The following is a 27,942-nucleotide window of genomic DNA, read 5'->3' on the forward strand; positions in this document are numbered from 1 at the left end:
GCTTTTTATCTTCTTCAAGCATTGCTGAAATGCCTCCAGTTACTCTTTCTAGATGTATTTAAATACTATTCAGCATATCATCTAGTCGTGTTCTGGTAGAGATGTAGCCATCTTTGTATCTCTTCACTGTATGTTCCTGACTCCCTTTTTCTTCTACTTGGAAGAATTAGTACTTTTGTCTTTTTGGAGTTTCCTTTCTCAGGTAATTTTTCTCTTAACAAGATATCCTTGGTGAACCTATGCACACATTCTGATTATGGACAGTTTAATGCACTGTAACAGTTGTTTGTTTCTAGAGAAGAGAGGCTCTAACTAGGGGTTGTTTACAGTGCAGAGGGGTCCATGCGTGTCTAACCACTAACACTAGATGTCACTGTTGTTGTGTTCAGCTGCTCCCTTACCATTACTTAGGATCCAGTTTGGTTGGCTAAGTGGTCTTTTTCTTGAGAATCTAGATGTAATTCCAGGCCTAGTTTCCCCTTCCAGCTCATGTGTGGCAGTTAGTCACATTATAATTGTTAAGAGCTTATTAAAAACAGAACAAAACATTCCCCAAATTTAAGTTTTAGTCTAATTGCTTATAGAATATATTTTCTTGTGATAGAACTAAGTCTTAGGAATTAAAAAAGTATGCTGGACACAGTAACACTGTGGCATACCACTGTAATACCAGTGCTAGAGTGGCTGAGATAGGGGGATTGTGAATTTGAGGCTAGCCTATCCTACAGACTGAAATCACGTCTCCAAAAAAAAAAAGGTTATGAAATATATGCTGTGAATGAAACTTTGTGTCACTCTGAGGTGTGATTTAAAAAGCTGTTTATCACCCTATAAAATTCATCATGTATTTAAAAGGAAGGTAATGGGTATAATTATGAATTGCCCAAGAATTTGGTGAAAATACTAGACTATTCTTTTTTTAAATTTCTCTGTGTGTGTATCAGTGTGAGCATATGTGTATGTATATGCAGCACTCACAGAGACAGACCGGAAGAGGGCACCGGCCCCTTGGAGCTGGAGTTACAGGTGTTTGTGAATCATCTGATGTGAGTGCTGCCAACTGAACCCAGGCTCTCTCGATTGGGCTGCAACTGCTTTTAATGGCTAAGCCATTTCTCTAGTTCTTAGTTTGTTTTGAAATCCAAATTGTAGTTTAAAAGTAAAACATTGCTTCTTTGGAAGGATATAATAATTTTGCTTTTCTTAAAGTAGATTAAGTAGTTTAAAAAGACTAGTGCTTCTCTTTTGGTCTGCACACTTGGGTCATAATTCTGCAGTGTGCTAAGGTTCCACATAGTTCAGTCTGCTTATAAGACCATGATTACTAGTGATATGAACTGAGCCTGAGGATTCAAGCCTGAAGTCCCAGTACTCAGAGTGCAGGTGTAGGAGCATCTGGAGTTGAAAGTCACTCTGGGCTACAGAGCTAGTTTGAGGCCAGCCTGTTCTACATGAAACTTTGTCTCGGAAAAGCAAAAATAATTGATTTCTTCTTATAATTGTGAAGTGGTTCTTGGATGTACATACAGATTTGACTGTATACAGAGAAAATCGATGCGATTTGTTTTAATTAGGTTGAAAGAGGTTGAAAGAATATGGCAGTGATTAACATGGTTTTACCAAAGTTACACTGATGGGAATACCTTCTGTACATTCATTCTCTTTGAGTGGGAAAGGGTAGGAAACTATAACTTTCCTAGAGAGGAGGAAGCAGCGTAGTTTCAGAATGGCTTTAGTGCAATGGAAAGGGAAATGAGAAGTAGGAAATCAATTCTTTATTTCAATGTGAGGGTCACTTTTGATAAGAGCCCTTATTCTTGTCATCCGAAGGTTTGCCAGTGTCATCCTTAGACAGGCTGGAACGTCTGCCTCCGCTGTCATTGGATTTGCAGCAAGCTCTCTGCTTGAGATGTGTTTGATAGTGTCACCTTCTGCTGCACTGCGCATCTGCTCGTTCTTACTACGTCCTTTCTGTCTGTTGTTTGATATGTGCTGGAGAGGATGGCTTGACCTTTCTTGGATAACTAAACTCACCAGGTGACATCTCACAGGATGGTGACGTTTGCTTGCACAATGTCACTGCCCTGCTAGAGAACTACAAATGTGTGCTCCTGGTCAGGAATGAGTTGACAGGAGAAAAACAACTGCCTTTTTCATCAGCGGTGAAAATCCTGTCTCTTGGAGTAAACAACTTGGTTTCTAGGTTTTCTGTTGCCACTGGTGATGACCTTAATAGACTCCATTAGCCACTGTGCACTGTCATCTGAGGAATAATAAGACCTAGGCTCTGTCCTTATGGAGTTATTGTGAGTACAGAACTAACATTAGACTATCCTTTCCTCTGACAGTGTTGGAGTCTTGCACAGAGACAGACACATTTGCTATTTTTTTCTGTCCTGCCTCTGCCATCCTTCTTACCCCGCGCTCTTGCTGCAGGACTTGAGAAAAGTTCAGTGTCAGCATCTTGACATTCTTTGGTGCCTCGCATACTGTCTTGTAAGTAAGAGACTAGCAGACAGGTTTGCTTAACAAATAAACCAATTTTTGGTGCTATACAAAGGAAGAAGAAATTTGTTTCTCTTGCTTTCATCCCCAGATGGCCGCAGTAATTGATTGAAACAAGTTATCACTGATCCCTGTGCCTTGAGTTTCCCCATAACATGAGGGTTCTTGCAGTACCCCTGAGGCCCTTTGTAAGACACTAAGCCCAGGCGTTCTGTAAAATTCCTGCAATTACAACTCCAGTTAAGTGTTGTTCCTAGTACACAGACCAGTACCTGACACACAGTAGTGTCAAACCAACCAACCAACAAACAAAACCTACTTTCATAAAGATGTGATCAAGGGACCATCTCCTTCTCTAAGCGTATTAAAATAAATGTGCTTTTTGAGCCCATTGGCCTTGTTTTATATGTGTTCTTTGCGTTATGAAGAGTTGCGACATTTTATTTGTCTGCGTGTGTTGAGCTGTGCATCTGTTGAAGGCTGTCTTGTACTGTCTGTGGTTCTGGGCTGTTACAAATAAACCTGTGATGGTCATTCATGTATCTGTGTCTGACCACAGTTCCACTTTCCTGGACTGAGGGGCAAGTTTTTAAAATTTTGTGCTTGTATTTTGTGTATGGGTGTTTTGCCTGCATGTGTGTCTGTGCATTGTGTGCATGCAGTACCCACTGAAGCCAGAAGGTGTCAGGTTCTCTTGACTTGAACTTATAGATGGCTGTTAGCTTCCATCCATGTTCTGGTCGAATCCATTTCCTCTGGAAGGTCAGCCAGTACTCCTTTTCAATCATTGAGCCATCCTTCCAACCCCTTACTTGTGTGTTCTTGGTAATATTACTTTATTAAGATTTTCTAAAACTCATTTCCTTGTGTTTCTCGTCATCTAACAACTTATAACTCGGCCTGACTCAGAGCTCTGATCTACAGGCTGTGCTGTGCTTTCTAAAACAGCTCCGTTTGCATGGAGGGGTTTCCTTGATGATCTTCATTTCTTACAGAAGAAGCAAAATATGTGTGGTCTTTGACTGTAGGTCTTTCCTGATTTAATCCTTATGTGAATTAACCTTTAAGTAGTCTTGTTCAAGCTCTCTAACCAATGTCAGTATATAACAGTCTAAAAAGCTTTATTTTCTGCCTATATTATTGATATCCATTTGCACAGTGTAGAGTAAGAGAGTGAACTAGGATAGCTTTTGCCCTTTTTTTTGTGTTGAGCTCATGGCACGCACCTACTATGAACTCAGTGTTGACATGGGAGAGGAGAATGGGAGGGTCTGAAGCTTGGCCCATAATCAAGGAGCTTACAGTTCAGCTGAGGAGATCTTGTGAATCAGGTGAAATACAAAATATATACCATAACATGATACAACTAGTGAATTCTATAGATATTCATAAATGGGAAAACTAAGTGGAATATTTGAAGGTAAAGTTCCTTTAAAAGGCACAGTGGATGAGTAGATTTGGGTACATGAGAGAAAGCCAATCTATAAAGGAAAACAAAATTTAATCTATTGCTATGCTTTTTCTTTATTTTGCCTTATTAAAGAGAAATGCATAGTCAAAGAAATAATATAGGAAGATTTCGTACAATGTAAGAAGAGAATGTGTCCATAAAAGCATTATTAGATCCAAACACAGTGATCTCAATGACTGTGTAAAGATACCATGTGGAAAGGACAGAACCATTTTAGTTACTTTTGTTTTTTTACTATCTTGGTGGCACAGACGTGCCAGCATCTTCTAAGGAGTGAAGCAGTTGCCAGACAGAACTGCTTTTCTTTTGTTTTTCATGTTTTCTAGGAAAACAGATTCCACAAGTTTCTGTGGTTACCTACTCCATTGTTGAGGGAAGAATTGGATTCTCAAAACTAAAATTGAGAGCTGTAGTGTATGTTGGCTTCCGTGCTTTTGAAAATGTAATTATTAGACGTCACAGTGACTTACCTGACCTGAACTGCAAGGGAGCTTGCAGCAAGTACTTATTTGGCCACACTGAAAACAGAACTTTCTTTGACTGTGACCAGGATTATATCAACATCTGTAGACCAAAAGAATTCTTATTTTCTTCACTAAATGAATATTGGTTGTATCCTTACTCTGGGCCAGTTATTAGCATACAGACAGAGATCAGAAGTATTCCATGCTTGAGCTAAAGATGAAGCTCAGTTGCTAGAAGGCCTTCATGATGTGCACAGAGCCCCGGGTTCAGGCCCCAGTATCACATAAATCCCAGGCGGTGATGCATGCATAAAGTCCCAGCACTTGAGAAACAAACACAGGAAGGCTGGGAACTCAAGTTTATTCTTAAGAATTAGAAGCTAGGACTGTAGAGTGGGCTTGGTGGTCAAGAGTATTTGTTGTCGTTGCAAAGGACCTAGGTTTGATTCTCAGCACCCACATGAGGCTTTACCATCTCAAGGACCAACAACTATGGTGCACAGGTATACATGAAGGCAGAACTCTTTTACACATAAAATAATGAAAGTTAAAATATTTTTTAAGTTAGAAGCTAGCCTTGGTCATAAGACAGCTTGTTTAGAATAATTTGAGAAGAGGGAGGGGAGATGGGGAGTTATCACAGTCAGTAAAGGGATGAATTGCATAAGCCTGAACATGTAGATTTCAGTCTCCTGAACTCACAATGAAAGCAGACAGAAAGAATGATCACAGAGTTGTCCCTGAACGTCACATGTGCCCCTACCCTCCCCATCATATGTACACAGAAAACAAAAAATATTCCCTGTCCTTGGGGAAACCGGAGAGTTGATGAGGATGGTCTGCTGTGTCTGAGTCTCTGTTGAGGACAGGAGAAATTCCCTTGGTACCTGTGACCCATTCTGTGTGTGTTGATGCGAGGCCTTACCAGGCCCCCTTTACTTCACGCCTATGGAAGTAAGGGAAGAACAGGCTTCAGGCTCAAGGATGCCGGGATTTCATGCTGCAGAATCAGGAAGGTAGAAGTCTCCGATTCTGTTTCAATTGCCCCAACAAGGTGTCAGTGTTGCTGTTAGACATTTGCCATTTTTACAGTTAACTATAAAACTTTTATGTTTGATAATAGTTGGGTGAGATGGGATGAGAATTTGGGGGCTTATAAAAATTCTTTCCTGTAATGGGATTTCTTTTAGACCTAACTAAATATCTTTTATAGTCCATGCTTATGTTTTTCATTCATGTCTTTAATTAGAACCAGTCTAAATTGTAACAGTCTTCATTGCTTGGTTTTATCCTAAGAACCTAAGAAGTAATCAGTGCTTTTCACACTTTGTAGATGTGAAAGTTGAGGTACAGGAAAGATTTGCTTACAACTACGGGTAGCACTAGCAATGAAATTCAATGGTTAATATTAGTTCACAGTAGCTTGACTAGAACATTTTTAAAATTGCAGATTCTTCTAGTAGTAACAATAATATAAAACTGGATTCAGTGGTTCTTTTGTAGAATAAGAATTTTATTCTTCCAAGAAAATACTTCACTTGTTATAAGCTTTTAAACAGTGATTAAAAATCAAGAGTCTGATGTTTTGATATGGTTTAGAGGTGTCATCCATTTGTCTTTCACAGACATTTGTGTAGCATTCAGTTTCATTTTTTAGCCAGAGAAGAGAAGCGTCTGCCTTTAAAGGCAGAGAAGTAAGACCCACCTCCTGTGTTGCTGTTGTTGAATGAATGGCTTTTACAACTGGAATAAAGTCTATGCTGACCCCTGGGCCAGTGTAGTGTCCCATGTCTTAAGCTACTGTTCATTCTTGGGCTCAAGAATTTTAGGTAAGAAAACCACAAATAAAAATTTTAACTTAAAAAACAATCTTGACAAGTAATATGTTCATGAACTTGAAGTGGGAATTAGTCATTGTGTTCTTAAATATTGACTCTTGCATGGACCAGGTAATCTTGGTTCTTAAGTGCCGCTTCAGGCCATTGCCTTCTTTAATAACTAAGGCATTGTTGTTTTCGTTAGAGCATGTTCTATGGAATTTTGGCAATGCATGCATCCTCTTTCTGTATCTTAAAAAAGCATGAGTAAATATTTTTTCTTTGCTTTGGTATTTTTGTAGCTTAAATTTTATATGAGCCAGACTAATATAATGTGATACTAAGATTACATAATTCAAGATGTCAGGGTTGCTTCCAGGCCTCTGAGATAAAGTTTGCCGTTTTCAGGAGGGCTATAAGCAGTACTTGTTACACAGTCACTACCGTAGAGACACAGCACAGAACTATTTTCCAAATGAGAAGACCAAGTCAAAGGCTTAACACTGAGGGAGCAGCTTTGTTAGAGCATGGAAGTATTCCCTTCTCATTCCAAACTTAGTCCCTGAAACAATTCATTTTAATACTGGATAGTTTGAAATTCCTTGAATGTTACCACACACTAAAGTTTTAAAATATAATTAATAAAATTTGTATTAACTATTTACCGTGTACCTTGGCATGTAGTGTGTACAAAAGCAGCTCATGACATGGTCTTGGATGTCCAGGATGTCATTGCTTAGTGAATGATAGGACCAACTTGAACTTGTCCAGTAAATGTGATTATTGGACTTTATAGTCCTGACTGTCAGAGACAAGGACTAGAGAAGAGAGAGGCCATCTGAAGGAGCAGTTCAGTTTATTCTCGACTTGAAAGGAGGGCTAGGGTTGGATATGCAGAGGAGAAGGGATTGTTGCACGTGGTTTTATATAGTACATACTGATATCTTACACAGTGTGCACAAGGATGGGGGAGCAGCCTAGGACAGAAAGGGTAGGGCAGATGCTTTCTTTATTCCTATGACACGTGTTCTAGATAGGTCACTTGGCTTATAAGTAAACAGATCAAAGTTTGAATTTTATACAACATTAGGAATTGTTCAAAAGCTTCTGTATCAAAGGATTCCATGACAAAAAAACCCTCTTTTTTTTTTTTTTTTTTTTTTTTTTGAGAGTCCTTGAGAAACATGGGACTTCTCTGTCATGGGTGAGTAGGACTGGAGAACACAGTGCAAGGCCTGTTAATAGTTGCTCATGAATTGCAATCCATGAAAATCTGTGAATATTTCATGATTGTACATGTTAAAAATTAATTTTCAACCATTTTATTAGGAAGAGATCCATTCCATTTTTCCAAAGTCTTGATTTTTGGTATGTTCTAAGTTTGGTAGTTCTAATAGCATGGTTGGTGAACTAGTCAGGAAGCCAAGGGCCTGATCAGACCATGATTTTCTGTGTGTCTATGTGAGAAAGAAGATTTAGTAGATGGGCCCGGAAAGAGTGGTGACCAACTTTGAAAAAAATAAGATAGGTTTTGGGCCCTTTCTTAAAGCATAAAACTGCCCTGTGAGGGGTGACTTCCCAACCAAAGTTAAGTTCCACTTATAGGAGTTATGAGGTGAGGGAATGAATGTTTACTAAGCAATTAATGATGTCAATTGCTATGTTCTTCCAGGGTCCAGAATCTAGGCCATCTCCAAAACTTTGAAAATGTCTTTATAAAGAATAGTGATATTAGGCATAGTGATGCACGTCTTTAATCCCAGCACTTGGGAGGCAGAAGCAGGTGGATCTCTGTGAGTTTGAGGTCAAACTGGTCAACATAGTGAGTTCCAGAAAAGCCAGAGCTACATAGTAAGACCCTGTCTTGAAAAAGAAAACAAATCAAAAAAGGATAGTAACTTTAATATTGGAAGAGAAAGCTTATTTTCCCTTTCTATTTTCTGCATATAATTATACAGTGTTGAGGTGCTGCTGCTTTATCTGTTGTTATGTGCATCATTTTTGTAATCAGCTTGCATTAAAAACAGTGTCATCCAGTCTTAGTGCATTTTGTGTTTCTGAATCAGACTTCCTGATACTAGATAATACATAAAGTTTGGCTTATGATTCTGGTGGCTGCGAGTGGTTAAAATCGTGAACTTGGCATTCTGAAGATGTCCCTATGTCTATTTACAGCAGGGAAACAGACAAAGGAAGCTAACCACACAGAGCAGGGCCAGGTATGCGGGCAGCCTTGTATTATAACCTACTCTGCCAGCATGTGAGCCATCCTTCAAGGTAGCATAGTCCACTCATGATCGTGTAATGTTCCTGTAATCTAATTACCTTCTCTTCCTGGTCCCATCACCTCTGAACTGTTATGCTGAGGGCCAGACTTCCAGAATATGTCCTTTTGAGGGACAAACTACATCTGTCCTGCATTTAACTTCCAGAAACAAAGTACATCTTTTCAGATGAATGGTTTGGGAAACATTAAAATAAAGATTCTAACTATGATACAGTTACTTTCTGAGACTGAAAATGCTGTTCGCAAAACGAAATGTCTCCCAACATCATAGCTGTGGTGGTTTGGAGAGAAAGGACTTTGATGGGCTCATATATTTGAATGCTTGATCCTCTCTCAGTTGGTGCAGCTGTTTGAGAAGGATAAGGAGCTGTGGCCTTGTTGGAGGAGGGATGTCACAGGGTTTTCAGATAGCTCTCTCTGCCCTGTGCTTGTGGATCAGTGTGTGAGCTCTCAGCTCCTACTCCACTGTTACTGCTACGCGTCCTGTCTTCTACCACGGTCCCTGCCATGACTTATCCTGGATTCACCCTCTGTAGGTCTCCAATAAAGTTTTCTTTTCTAAGTTCCCTTGGTCATGGTACCTTAGCATAGCTCTAGAAAAGAAAGGAAGACAATACTTGATCTGTTATAAGCTAATTGCAAACTGTGACTTACTTTGCAATTTGACCCATATTTTACAATGTTGATTTTTTTGTTGGGAGGTAAAACTATGAAGTCAAATAATACAAGTTTATTGGAATTGTTATTTGATTTATTTTTATTTCTGGGTCCCAAATCCTCATTCATTTTAAATCGAATGTGGTATTTTTTTTTTCTTTTTTCTTTTTTTTTCGGAGCTGGGGACCAAACCCAGGGCCTTGCGCTTGCTAGGCAAGAGCTCTACCACTGAGCTAAATCCCCAACCCCCGAATGTGGTATTTTAAACTGACTTTTTTGGCCCCTTGGCTCAAATTAGTCCAGTTGTCCTGAATAATTTTTTTCTGACAGCCAAGTTTTTCTTTTCTGTCCTGTAAATGCTGAACTGTATGTTCTGTACTAACTGCTTCTATAGAAGGAACACAAAGCTATCTGGCCCAGGGCAAACCAGCCTGGCTGACCCGGAGAAGAGATTAGCCGCATTGCATAGGGTCTAATGTAGCTGCTGAATCTTGGAGGGAGAGCTAGAATTTCCCCTCTGTGAACTCAGTTCTGTGGCATCTTCATATTTGCTGATTTATTTCTGTGACTACTGAGGTATCTGAGTATTCAGATGCATAGAGGTATCATTTCTGCCCCTTTATTCAGTCGAGTCCCTTTGCCGACCCTTATCACAGTTGAGATCCTGTGCTTGTGGTACCATGTCTACAGACCACTCATGCAAGTCTGTGAGCACTGACGAGGTTCAGACACTTATAAAATACGATCAGAATTTAAGGACAGGTAGAGTGATGGTGTGACCCGCTGTGGGCCGCTTCCTCCCACTAACTCTATGTAGGTGGAAAGGCGTGGAAGCACTCTGAGTTCTGTCTCCCTCCCCCGTAGGATCAATCTGTATGCCGCTCTTCCGGTTTCCACTCAATTCCTCTGAACACATGCACCTCCAGCACAACACGGCCCTAGTCTGTAAGCTTATATTCGTCAAACCTTTTCCTTTCTCCACGTCGTCGTCTTGTGTGTACCATTGTCCTTATTGAGTTCTTCACCCTGCCAGTATACAGAGTAAGTACAGGGCATTGTTGGCACTATCTTCTACACTATCTTCTAGATTTATATTTGGAAATGAAATGATAGCTTCAAGAAACAATGTCACTGGTCTTTACAGATAAAAAAAATGCCCTGTTTTCACCAAAACAAAAATAAATTAGCAAAAAAACAAACAAAAACCCAAATAAAACCCTAGGATGGCTCATCATCGTTATCTTCTTTATGAAGATTAATTAAGTTTTCTCTAAAGTGTTAGTGAGCACTACAGAGATGTAAAAGAAGTCTTTTGAATGGTAATGTCTCATTTTGGTCATTCACCAGTAATGTCTCTTCCTGTTGTGATGAAACACTCTGACGGAAGCAACTTATTGGGAAAGGATTTATTTTAGTTCACAGTTCAGGGTATCATGGCAGGAACATCAGGCAGCAGGAGCTGGAAACAGACGATGAAACCGTGGTGCTACTCTGCCACCTTTCTCCATTTACACAGCTCAGGGTGCTGCCAAGGACCAGCCTGGAGCACAGTTAAGATGCTCTTCCTGTGTCAGTCAATCCTTCAACAGGCATACTCAGAGGCTTGGCCCAGCTCCTCAGTGAGTCTAGATCTTGTCAAGCTGGGCATTTAACACTGACAATCACAGTTTGGTTTGACTTTATCATAATAAGAATATAATGGTTCAATAGTGAAGTACCTCATTTCTGTGGGGTACCTGCAGTGACCACATATGACATGAAATAATGCGAATGTCCCTGAGAGCGTCCTGTCACTGGTGGACTGCCATGTTCAAATACTTGTTTTTATCCTTCCTGTTTTCATCTCTGTCTGCTGTCAAAACTTCGCTGACATAACTGCCTTGCTGTTGCCTTGTCCAGGAAAACTGAATTCTCTGGAATCCATTGTATTTTTCTGTGGGGCTTCTTTCTCTGAAAACTCCTTTTGCTCCTATTCTCATTAAATTGAAATTTAATGATTTTTAGAGCCTTATATATGTATGCAGTGTTATCCATTGTAAGTATTTAAAAGTCCCAGGAACAGTTTATCTTCATCTGGAGTAACTTTGTGCATATAATCTGATACCATTGATGAATATGTGTGAAGAAGCATCACACATTGGTCTAAGGAGTATACCAGAACATAAAATGTGCTTGTAATCAAACAAACTCAAACAAAACTGTAGTCAAAATAAATAAGGAAGAGGTAAGTGTTATATTATGAAATGACAATAGTTTTGAGAATGAGGAAATGTTTGCTAATTAGGAATCAAGTTATAGTCTTGCTCTAGAACAACTGAAAGCAAGCGTCTAATGACTCTTACGTACTCCCCTGTGATGCACGTGCTATGCCATGACTCTTACATACTCTCCCGTGATGCACATGCTATGCCATGACTCTTACATACTTTCCCGTGATGCACATGCTATGCCATGACTCTTACATACTCTCCCATGATGCACATGCTATGCCATGACTCTTACATACTCCCCCATGATGCACATGCTATGCCTTATGTATATTTGGCGCTCAGCCAACTTGAGATTTTGCTGCTTTTTAGAGGGACAAAGTGAGTTTTGATATCTGTCTTTTTTTTTTTTTAAAGATTTATTCATTTATTATATATAAGTACACTGTAGCTGTCTTCAGATACACCAGAAGAGGGCATAGGTTCTCTTTACAGATTGTTGTGAGCCACCATGTGGTTGCTGGGAATTGAACTCAGGACCTCTGGAAGAGCAGTCAGTGCTCTTAACCGCTGAGCCATCTCTCCAGCCGATATCTGTCTTTTTTTTTTTTTTCCCCCTTTTTTTTTCGAGCTGGGACCAAATCCAGGGCCTTGCGCTTGCTAGGCAAGCTCTCTACCACTGAGCTAAATCCCCAACCCCGATATCTGTCTTTTTTAAGGGAAGGTGTGAGGAGTGTAGTTGCTATGGATCAAATCCAGGGTGTAGTGCATGTGAGGCAAGCATTCTACAACTGAACTTCCTCCCTGGGCCTTTGGGTGTGTTCTGTATAATCAAGACAGTCTAAATGTATCTGTATTCATTCTTGGGGAATAATGAGTGGTGCTAACAGTGTCCTTGTTCTCTGCAAATCTGGAGGGGTTGGCTCTCTCCTTCCATTGTGAATTCTGAGGCTAGGACTCATCGTGCCAGGTATACATGGCAAAGCTGATAACCTAGGCCATCTTGACAGCTTTTAAAGTACTTCACCTTTTCATAAGTGATTATGTAAGTTCTTTATAATGAACAAGCCATGGTTTTCTTGATAAAAATAATAATTCTATCATCATTTTTTGTCATAGCTTGTGTACTTTTTTTTTTTTGAGAGCTGTGTTCCTGTAGCCAAGGCTAGCTTTAAACTTCCAGTGTTGTCAAGAATGACCTTGAACTCTTGACACTCTTGACTTCCCCTTCTGAGTACCGTTCCTTGTGATACCGTTCCTTGCAAATAATTCTATTATTAAATATTTCTTTCCTCCTAGCTTTTAGGATATTAATTCAGAAGTGTTTTAATATATGTAGTACTTTTCTTTAGCTCATGTCACTGTGTGTAATTTCTAGGACCCTGCACACTACTTGTCTTTGGGTTCTGTTTGTGGTTGTCAGATATTTAATTTGATCTTGAAAAACAGTTTTCATGTGACCTTCCTACAGCAGTCGTCTCTTTCACTAGCCCTCAAAGGTTTCTGTTCCTCTGATTGCTCCCTGCTCCGCCCGCTGCTTGTCATTCATCGAGCATTTACAGCCTATCTAATTTTTCCATATAATGAAAAATAGCATAAGGATTATTCTTGTGAACTTTTAATTTTTTTCCCATTCTGGGGAGATTTATTTTTTTGGAATAAATGATCAGAAATGGGAATACTGTGTTAAAGAATACAAACATTTTATGAAACTGATAGCCAAGCTTCTTTTAAATGAGATTTATCAGTTTACAAATTTACCAGCATGTATAATCTTCTCAGCAGTGACCATAATTGTTCTTTTGTAATGCGTGTGCAAGGGAATGTGGTAGGAAAAGGACCAGTTGTTTCAATCTCCTTTGGTTTTATTAGTGGGGGATTGAGCATTGGCCCACAGTTATCTGTCTGTTGGTTTCTTCAGCTTTGCTGTCAGGATCTCTATAATTTGCACCTGACTTTTTCACCTTATTTCCTATTATTCAAACTCACAAATATTTATTAAACTCTTGGGCTGCCATCTTCCACCCAACAAATACATAAACTCTAAGCAGACCAATCTGTCAATGTTCCTTTGAATATGTTTTACTTTTCCTTTGAGGATGACCCCACCCCAGCTTTTGTGGGGTTTTTTTTTTTTTTTTTTCTATCCTAAAATGCCTATCCCTCCTTTTTTTTTCTTTATTTCTTTTTTTTAAAGGGTTTGTTTGTTTAAGATTTATTTATTTTTATTTATGAGTACACTGCAGCTGTCTTCAGACACACCAGAAGAGGGCATCGGATCCCATTAGAGATGGTTGTGAGCCACCATGTGGTTGCTGGGATTTGAACTCAGGACCTCTGGAAGAGCAGTCAGTCCTCTTAACCGCTGAGCCATCTCTCCAGCCCCCTCCTTCCTTTCTTAAGTTACACTTTCTATCCTTCAGGTTTAGCTTCAATCCTTTGCTGTTCTCTGGGAAATCTTCCCTGTTGTGGCTGTGCCGGACCTTTTTCCTGTCACTTGGTCGGCATCTGCCTTTTGTGGCATGTCCAGGAGAGGCATGTTGAGATAGACAGGGCAACAGCCACATTGAGACCTCACCTCATTTGCTTGTGTTTTAGTGCTCTGAGTTCTGGTTCCTTCATCTCAGTGTTCTCAGGAAATGGTATAATAATATCTGACTCTGGGGTACTTGTGAGGGGAAAGTGGAGGTGCTTGTGGAGGGCCCTGTTCCCGTGCTTGGTATACAGACCTCTCATTTCACTGCTCAGGTGTGGTTTTTGTTGGCGCTGTTTTCTCTTTAAGATCTGCACTGGTTCAAGTCAGTTGGAGTTGCATCACTGACTGGGAGGTAGACACGGGGTCCTACCCTTAACCAAGAAACTATTTGCACTTCATACCTCCTGGCAAAGAGAAAATCAGTTTTCTTCAATGGAATGTCATTGGGTCTATCAACCACACCCCAGGGCAGGTGCCATGCTCAGGAGTAATTAGCCAATACGAAAGGAATTCTGTACATTGTTTATTTTTTATTTATTTTGTGTGCATGGAGAACTTGTTTTGTTTTGGTGTTTTCTGTCTTACTGCTTTTGTTTTGTTTTTGTAGGGCTGAGAGAGTTTTTGTTTTAAGTTAACTGCATGAGTGCACCCACTGTCTTGGTATTTGTTCTCTCTTTCTTCAAGATTCTTCTGTTCCGTTGTTGTTGACGTTTTGAGATAGGATATCTCGGTTGGCCAGGAACTGGCTGAGGCCAAGGATGACTCCTCATCTCCTTCTTCCACCTTTGTAGTGCATGGATTACAAACCTGTGTGCCTATGCCCTGGTCTATGCACTACTGGGAATTGAACCCACAGCCTCCCAGCACTTTGTCAGCATTCTACCAGCTGAGCCGCATCCATAGGATGACACCTCATCTTATACCTTAGACATGGCATATTGTCTCCTATAAATTCATTTGTATTCTCAAAGAAATACCAAAGAGAAGAATGCATTGTGTGTGTAGAGTGAGTCACAACACACTGTAGACACTGCCTCAGTAGTGTTGGGTGGCCTGAGTAGCTGTGAAAGGAAGGCACTTCAGAGCCAAGGACCTTTATTGTAGTTTACCAGGAGAACCTTCTCTCGGGGCCAACAGAACATCCTAATAGGTGGTCGGGACACCATTCACTGACAGACATTCTGAAGCTAATGATAGGAATGGGACCCAGGAGTCTGACAGGAACAAGGAGTCCCGTGACCAAGCATGAGCGGCATAAACACAGTGGACTTGAGAACAAAAGTTCCTGTGTAGTGCAAAACTTCAAGGAGTATGAGGGAAGTGGGTGCTCTTTGATGATTCAGAAAGAAAAGTTACAGAAGAAACTTTCTGAATTCTCTTTCCCCTTCTACATTTCCTCTATTTACTCCCCACTTGCTATTTTATAAAAAACTATGGTGAGTGTATTTTCCTTGTAAATATTAAACAGCCCTGGACAGGCGTTGGTAAAATTGATTACATCTAAGAGCCTTTAGCTTACCTATTGAAGCTCTAGGCTTTTATATAAATAATGAGATTTTAAATACTGTAAACCATCTTAATTTTTACAATCATTTTCCTTAGTAGAGACTAGTGATGGATAAGCTGGGAATAAACTTCTGTAGATTCTAAATGATCCAAAGTGGAAGCTTGAAACAGTTAGCACTTTTGGATTTACATGACCGTTGCGTTTGTTTTTTAAAACAAAGTGCTTGTATTTATATTCTCCATTAAAAATAAATGTTGGGTTTGGATGCTTGTTCAGCCAAGTGGAGTAAGTTATTCCATAGAAAGTCCTAAAAAGATCCAAATTCTAGCAGTGGACTTTACTTTCCCATACAGGGTTGTGTTCACTAATATGTGTGAGGAACCTATGCTTAGTAATACCATGAGAAGCTGTGAATGGAAGCACAGAGCTCATTCCTGCTCCTTTCGCCTGTCCTGTGCTTCGAATCAGCAGCAGCGTTACTCCCTCATTCACACGAGGGAGTTCAAGCATTCTCAAAAGGCTGAAATGGTGACTCAAGACTAGTCACTATGTGACAGGTTATTTTCCTTTATTTAAAATGTAAACAACTAAAAATATTCTGGATGAAGATCTCCACTTATTTTAACTAGCAACAGATGCTATGATCAGTATTTCTACTAAAGACCAGCACTTTTTACGTTTACCTCAGGCCTCACAATTAAGCTTTATGCCTTTCCAAGCACGACAGTTAGCCAATAAACCAAAATATCAGTCTAGTCTGGCTTAGCTCAGCGCTCTTTTGATTTTTTCCAGTCTGTTTGATGTAGTGGCTTACTGAGATTTATCTACTGAGCTGTTCATAGTCTGTAGGGTCAGAGCCCTGGCTGCATTATATCAGATTCCACTGGTGACAGAGGGCATGGATAACCAATGTAGTGTGGATCCTTTAGTTCCTTGTGTTGCTCCTTGTTTTGTTTTTGAAACTATTCTCAAACTTTTATTAATACTCAGTATTTTTTCATTTTCTAATTTTATACTGAAAGTCTTAAAACAGATGTGCTATAATTGGTCCACTTTACTAGAGATTTTTTTTTCAACATTTGGTAGAAACAGTTTTGCAAATGTGAAAACTTTTCTAATTATTTGAAAGAGAAAATCAAAATAAAAGTATACAGTGACCAGTTGTAGGTACTGGCTGTGTGCAGAAGCAAATGTCCTCTCATTCTGTAGTTCCTGGTTGAAATAACATTAGTGTACTCTGCTTTATAAAAAGCCTGCAGACTGTCTTCACCTTATCTCATGTGTTCCCAGGCATTCCCAGGAGGATAAGTATTATTGCCCCATTCCAGATAGCATTCTTGGGAGTGTCCATGATTAATTTGCTACATGTTCATATCTGGTATGATGCAGAGCTGGTGTTATGACTCCTAATCTAGTTATTTTTCCATTATATCAAAGCTTTTTTGTTGCCCAATACACACTATTTCTAAAAGCAGCAAAGTTTTGCTAGTGGTTTAATCGTGTCCTCTTTCCTGAGAGGTGGAATAGAATTACTCAGGCTCCTGGAGATAAGAGCATTAGCTCATACTGGAGGAAGGAGTCCTGAAGCACACTCATGCCCTGATTCAGCACCTCACATATCAACCAGGACATGAGTCTGAGGCTCCTGTGATGGTGCTAATACTGTCCATACAGCATGGAAAGAATGCCCAGCACAGGACACTTCACTCTTGTTAGAAACATTTATTCAGGGGATTGGGTTGCCTTGTTGTGTGCAGAGTAATGTGCTGAACATTTAAGTCTTTAGCTTTAAGAATCTTAGAGTCCGGGGCTGATTTGTGAAAAGCACTTGGTCTTCTTACAGAGGACCTGGGTTCGGTTCTCGTAAACACCTGGATAGCTCACTCCAGTTCCAGGCAATTCAACCCCCTGTTCAGGCCGTTGCAGGCACCAGACATGGATGTGTTACACATATATACATTCAGGTATAGTCACATTCCCCCACCCCCACCCCCCCCCAAAAAAGACTCTGAGAGTCAGCTAGAATAGGTGACTAAGTTGCAGGCCCCAGGTTCAGGGCTTTTGTAGGGAGGGTTTGGAAGAAGGGTGTAGTTGAAGATTATCTGTTAGGGAGGGCTTCCTGTAAAGTCAGGGTCTGAGCTTCAGAAATAAATAGAAGTTGGGCAAGTGAAGAAAACTGTGGGTTGGTCTACTAGTATCCTTTATAAAGGTATTTAGGACAGCTGTGTGCTAGCCTGCCTGCCTGCCTGCCCTCCCCATCTATTTCACTCTTGCCCGCCCTCCCTCCCTCTTATCCACCTTCCCTTTCTCCCTGTCCCCCTCCCTACCCCCCCCCCCAAGGGCTTTATGTGTCTCCGGCTACCCTCACACTCACTTTGTAGCTAAGGATGACATCTGATCCTCTTCTACCACTGAAGTACTGAGGTTACAGGTGTGAGTTACCACAGCCAGTCTGTGTGGTACTGGGAATGAATTCATGCATGCTAAGCAGGCACTGTACCAGCTTAACTGCATCCCGAGCCTCCAAAGTTCACTTTGGACCCAAGACTTGAGACACCAGAGGAAGATGCAATGGAGCGTGTCCACATGACAGTTGTACACCCTGGGTCTGGAACCCAGGGTAAGGTCTGGCCTAGACGAAGGCGTCTTCTGCGGTAGACGGTGTTTTATGTCTCAGTGAGTAGGCCCACCGAAGGGTGAGAATGGCCTCAGTAGTCAGATGATGTATCTGGTAAACTCTCTCAACAGAGATGGACTGCTTCAGTAATCAGATGTGGAGATGGGACATGTATGCTTGTGTATTTTAAAATCAGCAAGTATGTTTTAATATTTTTTTTCTCCAAAGTGCTTGGATTCACCCATGGAGGAGATGTGCTGCTGGGCTGTTCATCCAAGACTCTGCTTGTGAGGAGGCTGTCCACTCCCCCCTCAGCGCTCTTGAGGAGCCCAGCCATTGGAACTTATTGGGGGCGGGGAGGCGGAAGTCTTTGCTTTGTTACTGTTTTGAGTGTTAAGTCCTTAAATGTAATTGGAGAAATAATGAGAGTATCCTCAGGATTAAAGAAGTTCAATGGATTTTAATTTTCTTGACAAACTATTATTAAGAAATTGTTTGGGGAGATTTGCTCTCTCAGTAGGATTAGCTAACGTACATTTTTTTCATTTGGAAAAGTAGTTCTTGAGTTAGAAAGCAAGGTCAGAAGAGTCGTTTCTATTGCTTTATATGTGCAGAGAAAACATGTAAAACTGCCAGGTGAGATTTTTCTCCTGATAGGAGAAGCAGGGAAACAGAGAAAATTATAATATGTTAGGGAAAGGATTCTCTTTATCCACTGTACCTGCTTTTATCTTCAGTTCTGGAAGGCTCTGCCAGCAGGGGTTTTTTCTCCCTTATTCTTGTCCTGCCAAGAGTTGCATATTTTTGGCAAAATGTTCATTACTGGCCAGGAGCGCACAAGAAAGCCTTTGCCAGAGAATTAAGCAAGCAGAAGTCTGTCAAAACAAATATTCTAGTTTGAAAATATAGTCGTGCAGGGGGAGGGTGTGTAGTAGAGGAGGCCAGGGCATGCTCTGAGACTGAGTATTCATTTCATAAGAATTCTGTGTTCTGAAAGGCTGCTGTTTGCCAGTGGGGAAGGAAGCGGGGCTGTGGTACATAAAGTGTACTGGTGACAAGGACGGGTTTCCTGGGGACGTGGGGCTTGTTCTTGGGTTTGGTATGCTGCTCCTATGATGACAGCCTTGTCTAAGAGTGAAGTTTTTTGATAACAAATAGCCTTTTAAATTAAATTTAAGAGGTATTTAACAAAACTTATGTTTACATGGAAAAAACTCTGAGGCCTGAGGATATTAAGTACACATAAACAAATCCTCACAGAAACACTAGTCATTTCATAAGCATTTATTTGGCTAGGAAATGCCAACTTCATATGACTCCAACCTTAAAAGTATTCATTATTGATTCTAAAGAGCAAAACTTGTTTTTCCCCTCTTTTTCTTCCACTTGTTTGTTATATAAAATTTTATTTTATAAATGAAGAAGAGTATAGATTGGATGAACACAAGTGTTTTTAGATTCCCTTATTATGTAGATACTCAGGGCTACTACTAAAAAAGTTATTTTTTGAGTTGGAGAAACATGTTTGCTTGTTAGCTGATTTTTCTGGTTGGACCTCCTAGGGTAGGGATTTCATACAAAATTGGATTTAGTTCTAAAGGATTTCCTGAAGGAACATCTACATGCTGCTGACAATTTTCTAGAATTTAAGAAAAAAAAGCATGCTACCTTGTAATATTTCAGTAAATGTCATATGTGATAAAGTACATTAAGAATACAATTAAAAACATCAATATAATATTAGTAAAATACACATCAATTTATTTTTACCTCTTCCTGGCAGAACTTACTTAGATCTGCTGCCTGAGTAATTCAAGGGACACACGCCCGAGTCCAGAGCACAAGAGGAAGTCTTTTTGCCCTTTGGTTTTCTGACTTGATCTACTTTAGTTACTGGAAGAGAGGTTAATTAATGTAAAATTTCTTTAGTTTTAGTAACTCAGAAGAATAAAAATCTTTTGAAGTCTTCAAAAGATCATGGTGCACCATTGGAATTTGCCTTTAGTAAATGTAACATTTGTTTTCTAAAGAACTATAACAACATACTTAAATTCCAGAACAGTAAGCAAAATAGCTTAAGTTCACTGACTTGAAAAAACATTCTTTTATACTGCACGGTTCTAAAATAAATACTTAAAAGAAACAGAGAGCAAGCCATTCTATCTTGGATTTCATTTTCCTTCAGATAGAACAGCTAGAACAAACATTCTTGCTAGTTAACATTGCCTGTGTTTTTATGAAGTTAATAACTGACCTGTCAATCACGCCCTATATAAATACGGTAGTTGAATGCTTTCTGCTTTAGAAGCACTTTTATTTACAAGAGCTGCCAGCCAAGATTTCCAAAGCACTCCACCGGCTGTTTGCTTTGATCTGTTTTGAGGGCTGGTCTCTTTATACCTGTTGGTTTGCTCTTTATGATACCTCTGTGTATCAGGTATTGGGAGAGCAGATGTGCAAAATAAACACAGAGAGACCAGGGCTCAAGAGAAATCATGTAATTATGCACCAACAACTCTAGAAAAGAGAATATTTTCCTAAATCAACTTAGTTGCTGTTATGAGAAGAGAACAGATGTCATGGTATTCACCCCAGAGAAGCTGGAGTTTTTCTTTAACCAGCAGCAGCTCTTTATGGAGTGCTGTGGGTACTCAGACTGCAGCTTGCTGAGACAGTGCCGGCCCTCCCTCCCTCCCTCCCTCCCCCCCCTCGCCTTTGCCTTTTACCCTTTCTCATTTGCTCCTTCCTTAGGGAGTGTTTATCACATGTCTCCATCCAAATAACCAGCCCTCTGTTGGTAGAGCTACCTTTGAATTTTGAACTGGAAATGTGCCTTTTCACAGTTAAGGCCACTTTCAAAACAGAATAGCATTTTGGTGGGTCCCTCTGATTTAGAGTTTCCCCAGTACTGTGAGGAACTGAATACTGAGGGCCTTTGCATCCCCTCAAACACCCCCCCCTGCACATGCATGTGCGTGCGTCTTGCCACACACACACACACACACACACACACACACACACACACACACACACACACACACACACACACACACACTGTACTCCCCCCTGCAATGCAAACATACATAGTCTTACTAGTGAAAGAAGGGCAGAAAGGAAGAGAAACTTCAGTGCTTGCCTCCAAAATAACCTATTCTGAGGGACTTCTTTTCTCCTCTTAATGAAATACTGCCTTAGCATTTCCCATGAATTAATTACATTTGCATATTACTTTCCTCTAGGAAACTTAATGTTTGAAGTTCGTAACTTCTATTTTTGTTTGGAACTAGAAAGTTTTTCCCTGTGCTTTAAGCTGGAAATTTTATCATCACTTAACAATGCTTTCGGAGGGGAGGTGGGTTTCAGGCCCTCAAAGGGGTTCTCCATGCATGGGCAAGTCCTCTTCATACTCGATGGCCATCTGGGCCAGCACTTTTCCCTCCTGTGACACTGGCATGACTCAGTTTTTCTGTGGAAGGGTGCCAGTGCTTGGCTCCAGGGTTAGAAAGTAAGCTTTTTACTAATAGGTGTTCTCCTTGCTTTCTGCCCAGAAAAGTTCTGAATCTGATATTTCCAGCGGTTATTATTGTAGTTTGTGGGGCCTCTGGTGTTTAGCTTTTAAATCCTGCAGTCTCTGATAGTCAGCAGAGTGTAAGTAATACCCGGTGCCCTGTGGCAGCAACCTTCCTTGGGTACTTACAGAGTAAAAGTATTTGGTCAATGTTAAGGTAGATTAAAGCTTGGTTTTGAACTCTGTTCTGTAGAGCCTTGTTGGGGAGCAAAAATTGGAAAGCTCTGAGGCTGACAGGAAGCACACACTAGCTCAGTTGTAAGACTATGGCCTGAGCTTAGGCAGAAGCCTCCTAAGAGGTAGGAAAAAGCTGAAATCACCTCTGAGCGTCTTTAAGCCTTAGTTGTAAGTGGAGCCACAGGGCAGCCAGAAACCAGGCCAGAGGAGCCAGAAGCAATTACAGAGGATGGGCCATGCTGCAGATACCAGTGAAGAAACTGCTGCCGCAGATGTGCCAGGGATGGTGGGGTGGAGGTGGAGGTGGAGGTGGGGGTGGGGGGTGGAGGTGGGGGACCCTCCAGCTGCTTGTTTTTATTTTACATTCATTCAGGGTTCAGGCCTGTAATTAAATTTTCTGAACAAAGACCCTATTAAGTTACACCATCCAGCTTGATGACTAACAGTTCTTCCTTCAAGGTACTGAGGAAATCTGTAGTGTGTAAAGCAAATACAGGATTGGGGGAGGGCGTTCCAGTAAACAGTGGACTGTGGGGCTGCTTCAGGTGGACCTTTCTGCCATTTCAGCACTCGATCAGGTGACTCAGTTTACCCTGTGGTCTAAAACTGTCTCAGTGATAGGCCTTATTCAATACCCGTGAAAATATGTGCATTTCTAACTAATAGTGTATTGTTTTTTTAAAACTCTCTCTCTAGCCAGTGTGATGGCTCAGTGGGTAAAGATACCAACAAGTTGGATGTTCTTTATTTGATCCCTGGGGTCCACATGGTAGAAAGAACCAACTTCTACAGGTGTTCCTTTGATTCCTTACATCCTAAGACATATTGCCATCACACCCACAGACATGAGCACACAACACACACTTTTATTTCTTTAAAAGTTTAATTTAATATTATTTTTTGAGATAGGGTCTCCTATGTAATCCATGCTGCCTCTACATCCTGGGTGCTGGGATTAAAGGCGTGTGGCACCACTCCTCCTAGCCTTAAGAACAATGTCAGTTTAAAAAATCTCTCTCCGCTTTCATGTAGGCACCATATACTTGCTTAAAACATTTTCAGAGTGACCCAAACAGAATTTATATTTATTCTTGGGCCCAAACTTAAGGCAGCTTCTCAGAATTTGAGAGCTAAGAGTTCAGATCCATTAGCTTGACATCTCAGACCTCCCAACCCTACCTCCACCCCCATCCATTCTTCCAGGCAAGCCAAAGGCATCTAGGCCTCAAAAGCATCTGTGCTTACCCTTTGCTAAAGGCTTACTTCCTCCCCTTTCAGCCTCCCAGCAGGCCTAGGAGAGGTTAATGCTTGCTGTCCTTTAAAACCAAGCATCATCTAAGCAGTGTCTGTATGGTCTAGCCTATGTTTTGAAGCTTGACAATGTCCTAGTTTATCTCAGTTCATGTGAGACTAACTTTCTGGAGAGCTTCTCTTTGGCTCTTGCCCACTGCTCAGACCTCTATAACCATATTCTCCTCTCCCTCTCCTCTCCCTCTCCCTCTCCCTCTCCCTCTCCCTCCTCTCCCTCTCCCCTCTCCCAGCCCCCCACCCCCACCCTGTCGATTTTTCTTTTGTTTTAGGTTTTTGCTTTTGTTGCCTTGTTTTGTAAATCTAATTTAAAATTCCTGGGAAGTGAGGCTAGAATTATCCAGAGGGTATCAATGTCCGTCAACTGTTGACTATGGCCTCTATGTCTCGGGCCAGGGCTTAATGTATTTGTAGTCTTTAAGAGTGAGCCACTTTCAGAACCACTGGGCCCCTTTGTACCAGGGTTATTTTTTTGACTTGTCAGCACAGTAGTGTGAAAGCTAGACCTAACTCTGTCCAGAACATCTAATTTCCAAATCTTTACATGAGCAGAATGGCGTCATAGTCACACACTGGAGCACTTTCCCCTGGGCACTGCCAACTCTTTCTTATGCTGACTGGCTGACCCACGGCCAGTGTTCCTCAGATCTTATTTCAGTCTTCTGGCTTATTTTTATTTTTAATTAAAGGCAAACTTGTTTCTAAGACTTTTCCTGGACCAAAGGCAAGTGAATATTCATGAAATGTTTGCTTTCTTGACTTTATTTTACTTCAGCAGGTGATAACTTAGGTGGGATTATGTCTTGACAGTGATCTGACAAGGTTCCTGTTCATGGTAGTTATTGACTTGTCTAGTATTAGCATTTTACAGATAGCACAGAGCCACCATCCTAGAATTCAGACTATCTAAGGAGCTGGCTTTCTTTTAATTTTGTGTTATGAGTTTGAGGAAGATGTGTATTTTGTCAAGTTGAGACTTTGAAGACAGCAATGCTTAACTCATCTGATCTGAAAATTACTGGCAAAGTAACTGCTTGTGCCAAATGCACACCAGGTCTAAATAGTGAATGGCCTACTGTTACTGGCACAGCATGCTGTAGGCTTCAGAAAGCTTATTTACACCAGACTGAGAAGCATTTTAAGAAGCCATTGTAGGCTTGTGCACACAGTGAGCAGTCTCACATTTACATAGCATCTACGATACTGCTGCAGATACTCATTCTTTAGTTTTTCTAGATTTTTGTTTGTTTGTTCGTTTTTGTTTTTTCCCATTCAAGGAGCTAGATTTAGTGGGAGCCTCATGGGAAACCATGGTAAGCAGTCATAAGATATTTTGACTTTGTTTGTTGAGACAGGTTCTCTTGTCCAGGCTGGCCTGGAAGCCTTGATCTTCTTGCCTCTTAACTCTCAAGTCAAGTGTGTACCACAGCACTAGCCTTCTTATTACTTTGACTGTTAGGGTCTGGTCTCGTTTCTCTTAGTGGGCCATCAACTCCTGGAGGTGGGACTTTGTCTCCTTCCTTCTTGTGTCTGGTGCAGCTCAGAAGTTTGGTGTTAGATGTGTGAGTGAGCGTCTTCAGGGAAGCCTTAAGTGAGAGCACACAGATTCATGCTGTCATCTGAACTTGTGGGGAGAGATCAGGAGCGTGTCAGAGCAAAAAGGCTCTGTAACATTTGGTTGGGAATGAGCAGGAATCACACCTTTGCAAAGCCTGGGATAAAAACCTGCCAAGTGAGGTAGAGCAGCTTAAGATGAATGGGGGACCGTGCCCCAGCTTGAGGGCATGGGAGCAAGTCACAGTGTTTTAAAGTGTGGGTTGAAAAGGAGTACATTTGTTTTAGATGATCATTTTGGCGATTGAATGGAGACACACTATAACTGGATTGGAACTCAAAGCTGAAGCCAGGAGATCAGTATGTTTACTTGAGTGGTTCTGCTGGCTAGAGCAATGTAGACTTTTGGAAGTCAGGCTTTGGGATTTCATACACTAGCAGTTTGTTTGTTTTTTTAATTGAGACTCAGCTAATAAAATTTTTTTTTTTTTACAGTAGAACTTCATTTTGCTAAAGAAGGACACTAAACTACTTGGTCAGGGTAGTTTCATAACATGAAGGGTATTTTATCATAGACTATACCCCAAGTTAAAAATGGTTAGCTATTTAATTTTTAAGCATTTTATTTCTCTCTGTCTCTCTGTCTCTGTCTCTCTGTCTCTCTGTCTCTCTGTCTCTCTGTCTCTCTGTCTCTCTCTCTCTCTCTCTCTCTCTCTCTCTCTCTGTCTCTCGTGTGTGTGCGTGTGCGCACCTGTCTGTCTACCTATCTGTCCTTTCTGATGTGTTACCTCATTTGATCCCAGTGTTAACTGGAAAGGGTGGGTTATCCCTGGTAAATAGAAGAGTAAACTGGATTCAGAGGTTGGGTGGCTTAAGTGTATCACATATCTGATGAATAACAGAACTAAAACCACCATTCAGTATATGGACACATTGTTTTGGTTTTGCTCACAATTTCAGGGAAGAAAGAAAAAAAGGAAAAAAAGCCCTGGTCTTATTATGAGTCATATCTCCTGAGTCAAAACAGATATGACTTGTCCTTAGACAAAAACAGAGTTTTAATGATGACTTTTGATTCATCTTTATCTTTCAACATCATGCATTAGCAACCTGTGAACTTGAGTGACCTTGTTAAGTAGGCCAGCGGGTGCTAGGTGGCTTTTTCGACTATGTTTTCAGTTCATCCTCAGCCGCTTCTGTCTTTCTATAGAGAAGCTGAGGCCATCCTTCTGGGTTGTATTATGAGGATGGCATGCATAGTGAGGCCATGGGAGTGTGCACAGTGTCATAGCCTGTCATCATGGTCTTGTTTTTAAAATTAAAAATTTAAATCTCTTCCCTGGTATACTTGTAGATTAAATTTAGTACATATAAATCCTAGAGCGAATAGAATAGATTTAATAGCTATTTAGCTTTTGTAGAAAGGAAGTGAATAAAAAGAACAAAATTAGACTTAAGCAGGGAAAACCTGAAGCAATAGTGATTTGACTTATACAAAAGGAAAAAAGGTGCTAGAAACTACCTGGTGTCACCTGTTGTGGTAAAATAATGAAAGGGGGAACCCCCTTCCCACCCCCATACCCTGGTGGTGGAGTCTCAATAGTTCCAGCTCTAGCGGGCCAAGCACTAATTTATCTCAGCAGCTCCGTGCTGCCTCCAGGTACTCTCTGACCCAGGCAGCAGTCTGTCTACCTGTCTAGTTCCCAGGGCAGGTTGTTACCACACCAGTCACATACATCCCAGGTCTGGCTCCCAGGTGCGTGCTGTCACCACACTCTCTCTTGAGCTCAGTTAAGTCCGCATGAAAGAGCGCTCCAGGGGTGGGGATTGGCTCAGCGGCAGAGCTCGTGTCTATGCCTAGCAAGCACAAGGCTCTGGGTTCCGTCCCCAGCTCCGGAAACACAATATCCTCTGATCCAATTGATAAGATATAGTTTGCCCACCTAGACAACACAAAATCCTGTATACATCCATCCCTTACAAATACTTATAGCAACCTCAATCTATACACAGAGAAGAATCTTAACATCTGCCACCATGTTCTCCCAGCTTTTCCTTCTTTGCTCTGGCCTCCTCTCTCCTCTTCTCTCTTCCTTCTAAAACCTCTGTTCCCTCCTCCCTTCCTTCTCATCCAATGGCAGGCCTTGTTTTATCTTGTTTGCCTTCACCTGCATGATGACATCAACCTACAGTCACTTCCCTGTGATGGCTTTATAAACAGTGCTACTGGTGTGTCACAAAATCCTCTGACCTAAGAAACACCAGGTCAACAGAATTCACTTAAAATAAAGTAGGTGCCATATTAAAGCTAGCAGGAATTGTTCCTTCAGCTAACTGTTGTTTGTTTAGTCTTTATTATCAGTCATTTTTCTGGTAAATATGAAATTATTTTTGAATTCTTTTTAAGAGTTATATTAAATTATTTCAGTGTAAACCCAGATGGTGGTCAGTCCATTGTAATTATAAAATAATGTAAAAAATTATAAAATTGGTAGCTTCCATTTTTTTTGGCTGTTGGCACTTAATATGTTCAGTGTTGAGTAAAACAATTTAGTATTTAATCCGTGAAAATTATAGGTGTTAAGTTTTTCAGAATGCTGTATAAAATTTTATGACAAACTTAAATTTTAATCATATTTTCAATGTTTGTATTTTATGTATTTTGAAAAGCTGTCTGTGCTGTAAAAACAAGTGAGTTATATTCTCTGATCTGATGGACACTGTACGTTGGCCTTCATGATAATTTATCCTAATATCTGTTTTCTTCCTTTCATCTCCTCTTCAAAGCAGGGAGGAAGGGGAAGAGCCTGGGCGGGATCCAAGGCCAGAGAGCACTGCTTATAATCGGTGGAGAAGGGACAGAGTTAGATTTGTGGATGCGTTATCTCTGTTCTCACAGAAACACCACTGAACAGGCATGGCTATTCCCGTCCTGCAGAAAACAGATGGGAGGGCGCCTGGCAAGGGTAGGCAGGTCATCCCAGTCTTGCTGTAGAGAGCAGTTCCTCCTCCACGCTGGCTGGCTCTCGGGCATCCTTTCCACAGATGCTTCCCCATTACTGTCCCAACGCAGAAAACAGTAGGGGACGTGGTTTCAGGTTTTATTCCCTGGTTAGTAGCAGCCTTTTCTAAAGTAAAAATTTCACATTATTTATAAAACTTGCCATTAGAATAGGCTTAATATAGATAGATATAATACTTGAACTGCCTTAGTTTTGTGGCATGTTATTAGATTTGCCTGAACTCATAGCATTTTATATGAAACATCATTATTTAATGAGGATGGATGTTTTACTTAACATTTGTGAGTTTTAAATGCTTTTTAAT

General features: G+C 40.7%; 1 protein-coding gene across 1 annotated transcript in view; it reads left to right on the forward strand.

Moving 5' to 3' along the window:
• Thada (THADA armadillo repeat containing) overlaps positions 1-27,942 on the forward strand; it is a 307,293-nt gene that overhangs the window by 87,623 nt on the left and 191,728 nt on the right. The gene's annotated exons all lie outside the window — the stretch shown is intronic.

This window comes from Rattus rattus, chromosome 7 (assembly GCF_011064425.1).
Source record: "Rattus rattus isolate New Zealand chromosome 7, Rrattus_CSIRO_v1, whole genome shotgun sequence".
Taxonomy (NCBI): Eukaryota; Metazoa; Chordata; class Mammalia; order Rodentia; family Muridae; genus Rattus; species Rattus rattus.